The following is a 12,364-nucleotide window of genomic DNA, read 5'->3' as shown; positions in this document are numbered from 1 at the left end:
CACTTCTGATTATAACGGAATATTCATGAATCACATATAATGCTCCTCATCAATTAAATGAAATGGCTAAACATGAACTAATTGTTAACGGAAATGGCTGTAAGCCTATAACAAATTTGAGAATGATTATAGATTTGTGCAGCATATTTAAACTTACAACTTACTCCTGTTGTTACACCGATATCTGGACGATGTCTGAACTGGAACGATGTTCGATATTATTAATACTACAAGGTACAACTTTGCTTCCGCCGTTTTGTCCCCAACAATGGAGGCTTTAATGGAATAGATTACTTACACATGTATCATTCAAAGTAGTGTCCATCGCTGGCCACGACTTTCTCCCATCTTTCGGGCAGTGTTCGAATCCCGTGTCGAAAAATTTGTTCATCTTTTGAAGCGATCCACGAATCGATCCAATTTGTGACTTCTTCATGAGATCGGAAGTGTCGGTCAGCCAAGCCATGCGCCATTGATCGAAACATGTGATAATCAGAGGGAGCAATGTCTGGGAAATATAGAGGGTGGTGTAGGACGTCCCATTTTAACATTCCCAGGTATGTTTTGACCTCTTTTGCAATGTGGGGTCGAGCGTTGTCGTGTTGCAAAATTACTTTATCGTGCCTCTCGCTGTATTGCGGCCGTTTGTCTTTCTATGCTCTGCTCAAACGCATTAATTGCTTTCGATAACGAGCACCTATGATTGTTTAACTGGTTTTTAACACCTCATAGTACACGACGCCGAGCTGGTCCCACCAAATGCAGAGCATGATCTTGGAGCCGTGCGTATTCGGTTTTGCCGTCGATGTTGAAGCATGGGCGGGATATCCCCATGATTTTTTGCGTTTAGGGTTATCGTAATGAACCCATTTTTCGTCCCCGTTCAACGTCTCTTGTTTTCAACTCATACGGGACCCAAGTTCCTTCTTTCTGAATCATGCCCATGGTCTTGAGACGTTTTGAAATGGCTTGCTGTGTCACTCCCACTGATCGCGCCAATTCTTCTTGAGTTTGACGCGAATCTTCACTCAGCAATGTCTCCAATTCTGCATCTTCGAAAACTTTCTTTCTTCCACCACTATGCCGGTCTTCGACGTTAAAATCACCGTTCTTGAAGCGTTGAAACCACTCACGGCACGTTTTTCCACTAATAGCGTCCTCACCATACGTACGTGAGAGCATTCGATGAGGCTCAGCCGCTGTTTTCTTCATACTGAAACAAAACAGTAACACCTCACGCAAATGCCGAGATTTTGGCTCGTACACTGCCTTGCTCAATCGAGAACAACTTTATGATGCAGACACACATCGACGAAGTTTGAATGGGGTTATGTTGACCGAGGTCCAAGCTAACTGCCTGACGTCTGCGATCTGTTTCGTTCGACCGCTACGTACCGTTGTCGCCATCCATCGGCAAACGGCGGAAGCAAAGTTGTACACCCTGTAGGAAAAGTTAAAGGTCATTGAAGTCTCAGGTGCTTAGTAGAGTTCTCTGGATGGTTCTCAAGTAAAAAAATGTATTTACTTGTTTGTGTAATCTAATGTATAGTATATATAAACTGCAAATAAATAATTAAATAAATTAATTAATAAATTAATAAATTAATTAAATAAATAAATGTGGTGCACATATTTTTTTAACTGTGTATATTTTTTAGAAAATATTTTCCCGTATTGGGAGAAGTATCATTGTCCAAGATTGCTGTTTTGAAATAAATCTTGTATGAATAGATCTAGGAATTTCGTATAGCTAATATGTTGTATCGTATTATATGTCTCATTGCTTCGTGCAGTGTTTGGGGTATTGCTGGTGTAGTCTGTATTCATTTCTAAATTGGAGTTTAATAAATCTACATTTTCTGAGATTTTTATTCAGATAAATCAGAGTGAAGTTCAGATCCTGTAACGTGAATTAAAAATAATGTAGTCTTTTCTCTTTCCATTCCCCTAATAGTAATGTACCTTTTTGTCTCTTTTCAGGTAAGTCAGCCGTCTCGGGCCATTGAAACACGTAAGGTAAACCTAAAACAATTGACCAATTTGCCATTGTGTGTGATTTTGCTCTAAATTTTGAGTCCTTGAAACTGTCTACTTTGATAAATGATTAGATGCTAATCAAAGAAGTAACATAGTATAGACTGCATAGACTGTGACGTAGACAATACTAATCTACGACTCATATTAATGCCTACGCAAACAAGCTCCTTAGAAAATAACTAAATTAAATAAATAATAGCACAAAATAAATTGTCGGCATTATACGTTAAAAATTCCTTCGATGCAGTACAGTTCGTATTAGAACTCTTACTATTTCAGGAACAATTTGCACTTTTCCACTCGACTGTTAGTATTATCCTACATTATGTCCGGCTCCATGGCTAAATGGCATGCTGGCCTTTTGGTCACAGGGGTCCCGGGTTCGATTCCCGACAGGGTCGGAATTTTAACCATAATTGGTTAATTTCGCTGGCACGAGGGCTGGGTGTATGTGTCGTCTTCATCATCATTTCATCCTCATCACGACGCGCAGGTCGCCTCCGGGCTGTCAAATCAAAAGACCTGCATCTGGCGAGCCGAACTTGTCTTCGGACACTCCCGGCACTAAAAGCCATATGCCATTTCATTTCCATTTCATCCTACATTATTTTAAAATGGGGCCGGCCCCGTGGTGTAGGGGTAGCGTGCTTGCCCTCTTACCCGGAGGTCCCGAGTTCGATTCCCGGCCAGGTCAGGGATTTTTATCTGGACCTGAGGGCTGGTTCGAGGTCCACTCAGCCTACGTGATTAGAATTGAGAAGCTATCTGACGGTGAGATAGCGGCCCTGGTCTAGAAAGCCATGAATAACGGCCGAGAGGATTCGTCGTGCTGACCACACGACACCTCGTAATCTGCAGGCCTTCGGGTTGAGCAGCAGTCGCTTGGTATGCCAAGGCCCTTCAAGGGCTGTAGTGCCATGGGGTTTGTTTTTATTTTTAAAATGGATCTATCCTGTAAGAATTAAGTTTCATCGTCAAGGTTTTATGACTGGTGTCGCGCGGAGAATCAAGTCTTGAAGTCCTTGTCTAACACCGATATACTGTACGTACAGTCACTCTCGAAAAAGAATAATAGTATGGTATTGTGTAAGTTCCTTGCAGGTATAACCAATTAAGCCTATAGATATAATGTTTGTTTTTGGTATTCGTAGGTTTTCTTTCTTTGTCTTCATGAGAAGTGAATTATATTTTGATAATAATTAAAATTAAATCTGATAAAATATGAAATGCAGGGAACGAGCCATACCATGCGCTTGTTCTTGTTTTGAAGGACTACACATAAATGGCGGCCTATCCAGAAAACCCTCCCAGCCTTTATTAATAGGCTGACGAGTGTTGATTTGCAAACTTCTGTGAATGAACTAAGCTCCTCTACAATCTCTATTCACAACTAGCTCTGCGGGCTACTCTACTTCTCCATCTCTTACCTTTAAATTATTTTTTAAAATATGGATCTAATTATCATCATCTTGGTCGCCCTTTACTTCTCTAGTCCATTATTCTCCTAGGTGACTTATCCTTCTCCACTCGCTTCTCATGACTCCGAGGCCGAATGAACAGAATGATCGTTTACCGTAGCCTGTAGGATGCGATATTGGAACTGCAAACTCCTTTACATTGGTGGCACACTTTGTCAAGCTCAAACGATAGCTGCTGAGAGTTGTTTCTGTTGCTCTTTCTTACCATCCCGTTCCAGCTTCGAGTTTCTGTCTTTGCTTTTCGAAGTGTTGAGAGCTTTCGTCGACAAGTCGACTGCATGCTATGTGGTTAGATGCAGCCACCTCCCAGTCAACAGTTCTGATTTTACTTTTCGTGTTGGGCTTTAGAACACATAATAATAATAATAATAATAATAATAATAATAATAATAATAATAATAATAATAATAATAATAATAATATGATTATTTTGCACTTACAAATAGGATTATGTAATCTTCAGTGCCATAGTAGATTCTGTTCCGCAACATTCAGTATGGGAGGCGAACTCTTTACAGAGGTGTGCTACGCAGATGGCATTCTCTTGGAATCCAACGGACGACTTCGTTCTGCAAACTGCAGGCTAGCTAGTTAACTTAGATCCGTTTCCATTTCTAATAATTTCACGGTCCCTTCGATTACTGCGAGGAGACGTCCGAGTGGTGGAATTTTTCTCTGAAGAGGGGTTCTTTACCGTGCCAGAAAAGTTGCTGATCTGAGTGTCTCGCATTTAAGGCTAGTATACATGGGTCGAGTAGCCGTTCAAGTTATGTGAACAAGTAAGGGAATCAATGTTCATAGGCAGTGAAAGTTATCCAAATAGGCATTTATATAGGCTCAAGTGTTTTTATACAAGTGACATCAAAATGGGCCTAGGGGACGTACTGTGCAAAATGGTATTAGGAGTATACGCAACGAGTTGATGAACGTTCAAATAGAGTTAAGAACAAAACAGTTACTTTAGATTGGGGAGTAGTTTACAACGAAGATCTTTTTCATGGGGGACGCTAGAACAAGAGTAAAACTAGAAAGGTCATTATGTTTTTTGTCTACAGGATATAGATATAAAGGTCTCCATTATCTTTTCCTTATACCAAAGGCTGCAATTTTAAATTTTATGCCTGAGGATACGTTTACGCGAGTGAAATATGGCTCCCTGCCTTCTTTCCAGTAAAGACTACCGTTGTTGGGGGAGTGGTGGTGATGGTAGTTGAGATTATTGTTTTAAGAGTAAGTACACCTGAGCAACCATTCTCTATTAATACTAATCAGAGGGAAAAATTGCAAAGGATCCGACACTGCAAAAAATTAAGGTATCAGCAAAAGAAAGATAAGGGCCACGAAGGGCATGAACATGAGAAACTCTCTAGGCCTCCATACTTAATACCGTCGGGGTTTGAAAAGGACAAGAGTTGACCAAGCAGCGTCGGATGGGATAGATGGAAGTCAGGAGCCTGACACAAGTGGAAGCAATGATAGTCTCAGCTAAGGGCCCCGTGGTCGCCAACCTACACTCCTAAGTTAAGAGCCCCAGGGGACCCTTTTAGTCATATCTTACGACAGGCAGGGATTACCTTGCGTGTTCTACCGCCCCCACCCACAGAGGAAGTTATAGAAGAAACTAACTCACTTGACTGGCCTGGCTACTTGTTCAAGAACTTGAACCTATGTAAACCAGCCCTTAGATTCAGAAGGCAAGCTGCTCAGGTAGCTCATCTTTCATTTGTTCTGCCATTCAATACCACCATATATAGTAAGACTTTTCTCAGGACTGTCGACTATTGCTTCTACGGATTCGTTTATTTTGAGTGATAGAATAATTAAATTGCTGACTTGAGACTGGAACGATTCATTTCAGACTCCAGTCTGTTGGTCGTGGAATGCAACCATCACAAAGGGATAGGCGGGGGGAGCTATAGTGGATTACTTCCACCCGTGTCCTGCTGTTCTCTGGGGAGTGATATATAGCATATAAGTGGGGGAATGAATAAAACTATTGTATATAAATTAGTGAACCACCACCCCTTCTTTATTGCTATCAAAATATATCATCCTGGATGAGAGGTGCCTCAAGTGGACCCTACTTCGCTCCACGGCTCGTTAGGGGTTTCTAAGGGTAAAGGGAATATTGTATTACTCGAAATTAAAATCTAATTTTCAGTTGAGTGTTTTAGTTCTATAAGCTATTGTGGTCCAGATGGTGATATGTGGCGGTTTCAGTTTGTATCTCCCCCACCAAGCGAGTTGGCTGTGCGGTTAGGGGCGCGCAGCTTTGAACTTGCCCTGAAGATGGTTTTCCGTGGTTTCCCATTTTCACACTAGGCAATTGCTGGGGCTGTACCTTAATTAAGGCTACGGCCGCTTCCTTCCAACTCCTAGGCCTTTCCTCTCCTCTCCCGTCGTCGCCATAAGACCTGTGTCGGTGCGACGTATAAAGCAGTAGCAAAAAAAAAAAAAAAAAAAAAAACCCATGTTGACTTCGTCATATTTTGACGGCCGAATGACCTTCCTGACGCCATGTATTTACTATTGCGCGTTTCTGTGATGGCTGGTTGTGGTGTGTGTGTGTGTGTGAGAGAGAGAGAGAGAGAGAGAGAGAGAGAGAGAGAGAGAGAGAGATAAGTGAATTGAGGCAAACACAAACACCCAGTCCCCGAGTCAGGATTTAACTAGACGCGATTAAAATCCTTCTACCTGGTCGGGAATCGATGCTGGGACTCTCTGAACCGAAGACCTCGACGCGGATCATTTCAGCCAAGGAGCCCAATCCCATGTAAAAGTATTTTGCTGAAATTGTAAAACATATATTTAAAGCACCTTTTATAATTCACCAGCCACTTGGTACGTACAGTAGCTGGTAATACGTGTTGGAAGCGCCAGACAGTTGATGTCGAGAATATGAACGCAGGAATCCATGAGAGGTGTGCCCTAGTAGCTGCGCTCCGTTGTTTGAACACCTGCAATAGACGACACGCCCACGCTTCGCGTGCCCCCGAAAGCACCGAGAATTAATCAATCAGCCTGCCAACTCAGGGTTATTCTCACTTTCACAGCCCACACGCTACTGTACCTCATCCTCGTTCTAATTTACTGCTTACAGTGATAGCAGAGTGGCATTCCTTAATATTTCCGACCAGCTAGTGAGGAGAGACCGGAGTATTCTTATTCTCTACAGGCGCGTGCGTGGTAAGATTCGTGCTATGGGAGTTTACTAGTTCGATATTGGACAGGTGCTACTGTCTTATCAATCGGTGTGTTTTTAAGCATAACAATTCTTCTTCTTTTTCTTTAACTATTCCCACACCCTGATGGGATGCCAACAGTGTCGCACATGTGGACTTGACCATATCTTACGGCCGGATGCCCTTCCTAATGCCACCCTACTTAGAGGGATCTCTTCACTCTTCTGCGTCTCTGTAGTGTGCGATAATGTGACGTGTTGCGTGTAATTCTAGAGTTGTGTATTGTGACAAAGGAAAACACTCAGTTCCCGAGCCAGAGGAATTACCTAGACACAGTTAAAATATCGAATTCGAGATCATCGGAATTGAATGCTGTGACACTGATCATTCAGTCAGGGAGCCGGGACATTTCTAAGCATTATACTGTGTTGATGAAGTTCCACTAAATCTCTAACTGATATGTTTAGAAACTAGAAAATTCGAGTAAGTGGCTGCGCGGTTTGGGTCACGTAGCTATCAGCTTGCATTCGGGGAGAGTGAGTTCGAACCCCACTGGTGGCAGCCCTGAAGATGGTATTCCGTGGTTTCCCATTCTTACACTAGGAAAATGCTGGAGCTGTACCTTAAGGCCACGGTCGCTTCCTTCCCTTCTCTAGCCCATCGTCGCTATAAGACGTATTTGTGTCGGTAGAACTAAAGCAAAGTGTAAACAAATCATAAAAGAATCCCAAAAACTGAAGGACGATATCAAAAGTTTCCACAGATTTATGTCTGTTTTGGGGAATTCCTATTTTTGTTTCCTTAAGAATTTCGTATCCCTCGAAAGAAATCTGGGACAAAATTGACGTTCCAAAATAAGAAGTCAGATCATCCTCACACGAAAGCGCTCCACTCACAGACTGACATACCTACCTCATGGCAATTCACAAAAATAGCAAACTTAATATCATTAGGCCATAAATATTGCTGAAGTGTGGTAGCTTCAACAATTATTCTGCCCCATGTGTTATAAATTATCCCATGCCAGAATTGTAGACCCAGCTCTGAATTACTTGCCGGTTGATCACAGGGTGACTAAAATCAACTCCTCGGGAAAGTTTTACCATCTTGCTGGAATGATACCTCCAAGTGTTCGTCGAGAAGTTGAAGCTGATCGTGAACGAATTCAGGCTGAGAACATCCAAGCTGGATGGTTATCAATTGCCTCAATCCAGGCTAAAAGCTAGGAAGAGTGTCTTCCACATATCAAAGCCCTTGGAAAAAATCTCCAGTAAAAGATAGGCCTCCTTTGTGGGAGTATCAAGGTTGGCTGGAGCCGAGCGAAGAACTTCCGGCTGGCCACAGCGAGAACGGGGATGTGTGGAGATCACTGGAGTGGGCAGGTCTACGTCGTCACTCAGGGTAAGGGGTTTCACCGAGGATAGCTGCTCCCTCTGTGGATCAGTGGTGGAGTTTCGGCGTCCGGATCCCAAGATAGCGGGTTCATACTCGGCAGAGGCAGTCGGTTTTTTGAAGGGCGGAAAAAATCTACTCGACACTCCGTCGTACGATATCGGCATGTAAAACATCTCTGGTGACACATTTGGTGCTTACCCGACAAAATTCATTCAAATTCAGCCATAGTCGCGCAAGAGAGATTCCGTTTACTGTGCCATCTAGTAGGCGTAGAGTAAACCGGAACGTCGAAATTGGCGAGGAAGCAGCTAGACGGCATCAAATTAGAATGCCTACACACGGTAGCTGAGGCCATACGATCATCATCATCATCATCATCATCATCATCATCATCATCATCATCATCATCATCGAGGATAGCAGTCTGCTCAGACTGTAAAGTGCTGGTATTCTGAGCACCATTTGCCGAGTTCGACCATCGTGGTGGTGGTGGTGGTGGTGGCGGCGTCGGCTATTGTTTCAAGAGGAAGTACAGTTCGGCAATCGTCTTCTGTTAGCACTAAACGGAAGGAAAACGGAAGAGGTCCGACACTTCAAATAATGAAGATATCAGTTAAATAAAGGGAAATGCCCCAACGGGCGTAAAAATGAGACTCCCTTAACCTAATACCCTCGGGATCGCAGAACAGGTGTTAACCAAGGAAGGTCGGATAGGAGAGACGAAGGTGAGAAACCTGACACAAGCAAATGGAAGCAGAGCTCCGTCCGGTGGTATTTGAAGGTGCTCGGATACGCTAGCCTCGTATTGGTAGATTTACTGGCACTTCTTCCTCTTCTTTTTCTATTATTATTATTATTATTATTATTATTATTATTATTATTATTAATCTGATTCCAGGGTTGGTTTTTCCCTCGGACTCGGCAAGGGATCCCATCTCTACCGCCTCAAGGGCATTGTCGTGGAGCGTGAGACTTTGGGTCGGGTATACAGCTAGAGAGGAGGACCAATACCTCGCCCAGGCAGCCTTACCTGCTATGTCGAACAGGGGTCTTGTGGGTGGAGGCGGGTAGAGTGGAAGGGATATACAAGGAAGAGGGAAGATAGCGGCCGTGGCCTTAAGTTAGGTACCATCCCGGCATTTCCCTGGAGGAGAAGTGGGAAACCACGGAAAACCACTTCGGGGATGACTGAGGTGGAAATCGAACCCACCTCTACTTGTTGACGTTCCGAGGCTGAGTGGACCCCCTTCCAGCCCTCGTACCACTTTTCAAATGTCGTGGCAGAGCCGGGAATCGAACCCGGGCCTCCGGGTTGGCAACTAATCACGCTAACCACTACACCACAGAGGTTGACATAATAATAATAATAATAATAATAATAATAATAATAATAATAATAATAATAATAATAATAATAATATTCAAAGTTCCAGTGAGCGTTAACATCTATGGACTTGTGCTTTTAACCACAACGCAGTATGTCAGAGATGCCCATTTCCATTCATAGTCGCTGGTGTCTCCATCCGATTGTACAGAAAACGATTTCCTGATCGACGCTCACCCAATAGGTGAACGTTCGTTACTGCATACCAGTGAGTATGCGATACTGGTAGTGTTTTTCCGTCCTATCGAGACTATAATAAATAATAATCGTATGGCCTCAGCTACCGTGTGCAGACATTTCGACTTGACGCCATCTGGCTGTCTGCTCGTCAGTTTCGACGTTCCGGTTTACTCTACGCCTACTAGATGGCAGGGTAAACGGAATCTCTCTTGCGCGTCTATGGCTGAGTTTGAATGAATTTTGTCGGGTAAGCACCAAATGTGTCACCAGAGATCTTTTATATGCCGATATCATACGACGGAGTGTCGAGTAGACCATGGTCAGCAAAGACTGCAGCAAGTGTTCGCAGAAGAAACCGACATTCTGAACACAATTGAACGGCGCTCGGGGCGAAGCACTCGAAGTGTTGCTAATGATGATGGTGTGTCTAAATGGTCTGTGCATCGAGTCCTGCGTGAAGAGTGTCTGCGACCGTATTGTTTGCAAAGTGTAAAGTGCCTGAAAGACGAAGATTTTCCACAAAGGCGGTAATTCTGTACGTAGGCTATCTAAACGTTTCAGCAGCCACTGTTCCTCTTCCAAGTGCTAGCCACAGCCGAAGCCTTTTTGACGGGAGATGCGTGAAAGTGAGGAGACTGGCACAAAGACTGTAAGTAGAGACTCAGCAACATGTCACGTGGTTGCCAACCCACTCTCACAAGGATAGATCTGTTGAGGGATTCGTCCTTTTTGTTACCATTTACGACAGACAAGAGCATATTCTACCCTCGCCCAAAGGAGGTGATCGGATCCCAGTAAGAACTTCCTTCCTTCACCAAGCGAGTAGGTTGCGTGATGCGCACTGCATTAACCGGAAGCTTGCATTCGGGACATGGTGAGTTCGAACGCCCTGAAGAAGGCTTTCCGTAGATTCCCATTTTCGCACCAGGTAAATTCTGGGGCTGTACCTCGGTTAAGGTCACGTCGACTTCCTTCCCAGGTCAAGTTATTTCCTCTCTCATCGTTGCTGAAAATCAGAGGTAGCACGCCGTTAAACCACTAGCAAAAGTAAAAAAGAAACTTCGTTATTCAGTCTTTCGTAATACATTGGTCCCCTGAAGTTCTTATCATTGGTGACATTTCGTAAAAGTAAATGTGCTTGTCTTTTCCAATTCACCTTTTCAAGTGTCTGGTCCTCGGAGGATAGAGAAGGTCATTCACGCTGCAGGTGACATTTACAGGCATTACGCACGGTGCGACTAATGGAATAACACGGATGGAGCTGACATGAAAACAGCTGATGAAATATTCATGAGTCTACCTTCCTCAAAGCGATCAACTGGACCAAATCAATTGATTGAATCAGAATTAATGTTCATTCAGCCCACACTCCACCAATAGAAGTTCGATACCGTCACATCTGTGAGTAATGTAACGATAAGAAAGAATCAGTTGTGTTCTATGTTACCGGGCGATTTGGCCGCGCAGCTGTGGGCTTCCATGCGGGAGATAGTAGGTTCGAACCCCACTGTCGGCTGCTCTGAAGATGGCGGCTGTACCTTAATTAAGGCCACGGCCGCTTCCTTCTCACTCCTCGCCCTTTCCTATCCTATCGTCGCCATAAGATCTATCTGTGTCCGTGCGACGTAAACCAATTTGTATTATTATTAATTTTTTTAAATCCGGGCTGAGTGCCTCAGATGGTTGAGGCGCTGACCTTCTGACCCCAATTTGCCAAGTTCGATCCTGGGCTCAGTCTGGTGGTATTTGTTGGTTGGTGTTCAATACGTCAGATTTACTGGCACGTAAAATAACTCGTGCGAGACTAAATTACGGTACCTAGGCGTCTCCGAAAACCGACAAAGTAGTTAATGGGATCCAAAGTCAATAACATTATTTATTAATTATTTTGAAAGATACACGGTAAAGTAAAAATAAATTTGTGTACCCGCCCCGAAGTGGTGCAGCACTTTCTAGGTACACCCCCAATGGAAGTGGGCTACATGTACCATTTTAACCCTCTACTGCATGAATTATTTTTCGTTTCCGTTTGGTGAAGAAAATTTCAAGCTTTAATGTTCAACATACGCTCAGTGTTTTAGATGTACCAGCAATTCTTGACTGGGTCTAATAGCTTAACACTCGTATGTGATGTGGATTGCCATATTGGAATATATATGCGATTTTTCACGATTTTACGCTAAGCTTTTAACATTCAAAGACCGAACTGGCCATGGGTACGTATTGCAAGGCGCAAGTATACTTGCACGACCGTAGGTCGGTAATGTCTTTGAGGTTGAGCCAGAGGTACTCCTGAAGCCTGTGGTAATATGATGGGGAGGGCCCACGTAAAATAAACGGTGGTTGGAACGCGTGGATGTTGACGGGGTGGAAGGAGTACCTTTCGTTGTAGGGCTGTTTTGTCTTAAGTTATGTATATATATATATATATATATATACAGGGTGTTAGGTGTATACGTGCAGATATTAAGCTAGTCGGCAAAGAAAAAGACATCTCACAATATATGCTATGTACTTTTTATCTTGTCCTATTAGTTTGCCCATAACTGAGCCAAATATTTCAGGACCTAATGTGTTTTGAACGGCCGTAGCAGGATATGCCGGTTACGTCATTCTGTCCACGCGTAGTGGAAGTACAGTAGCAGAGTCTAGGGCTTGTTGAACCTGTTTCTTATCGCAGGCCAACACATGTTGTTGTGCACTTCCCC

The 12,364-nt window shown here is 43.5% G+C and overlaps 1 protein-coding gene across 1 annotated transcript in view; it reads left to right on the top strand.

The window, feature by feature from the left end:
• The window catches only part of LOC136856987 (unc-112-related protein), a 531,599-nt gene that overhangs the window by 279,380 nt on the left and 239,855 nt on the right, over window positions 1-12,364 (top strand). The gene's annotated exons all lie outside the window — the stretch shown is intronic.

The sequence above is a fragment of the Anabrus simplex genome, chromosome 1 (genome assembly GCF_040414725.1).
Source record: "Anabrus simplex isolate iqAnaSimp1 chromosome 1, ASM4041472v1, whole genome shotgun sequence".
Lineage (NCBI taxonomy): Eukaryota > Metazoa > Arthropoda > Insecta > Orthoptera > Tettigoniidae > Anabrus > Anabrus simplex.
The sequence above is the reverse complement of the archived record's forward strand: the minus strand, read 5'-3'. Positions and strand labels throughout refer to the sequence as shown.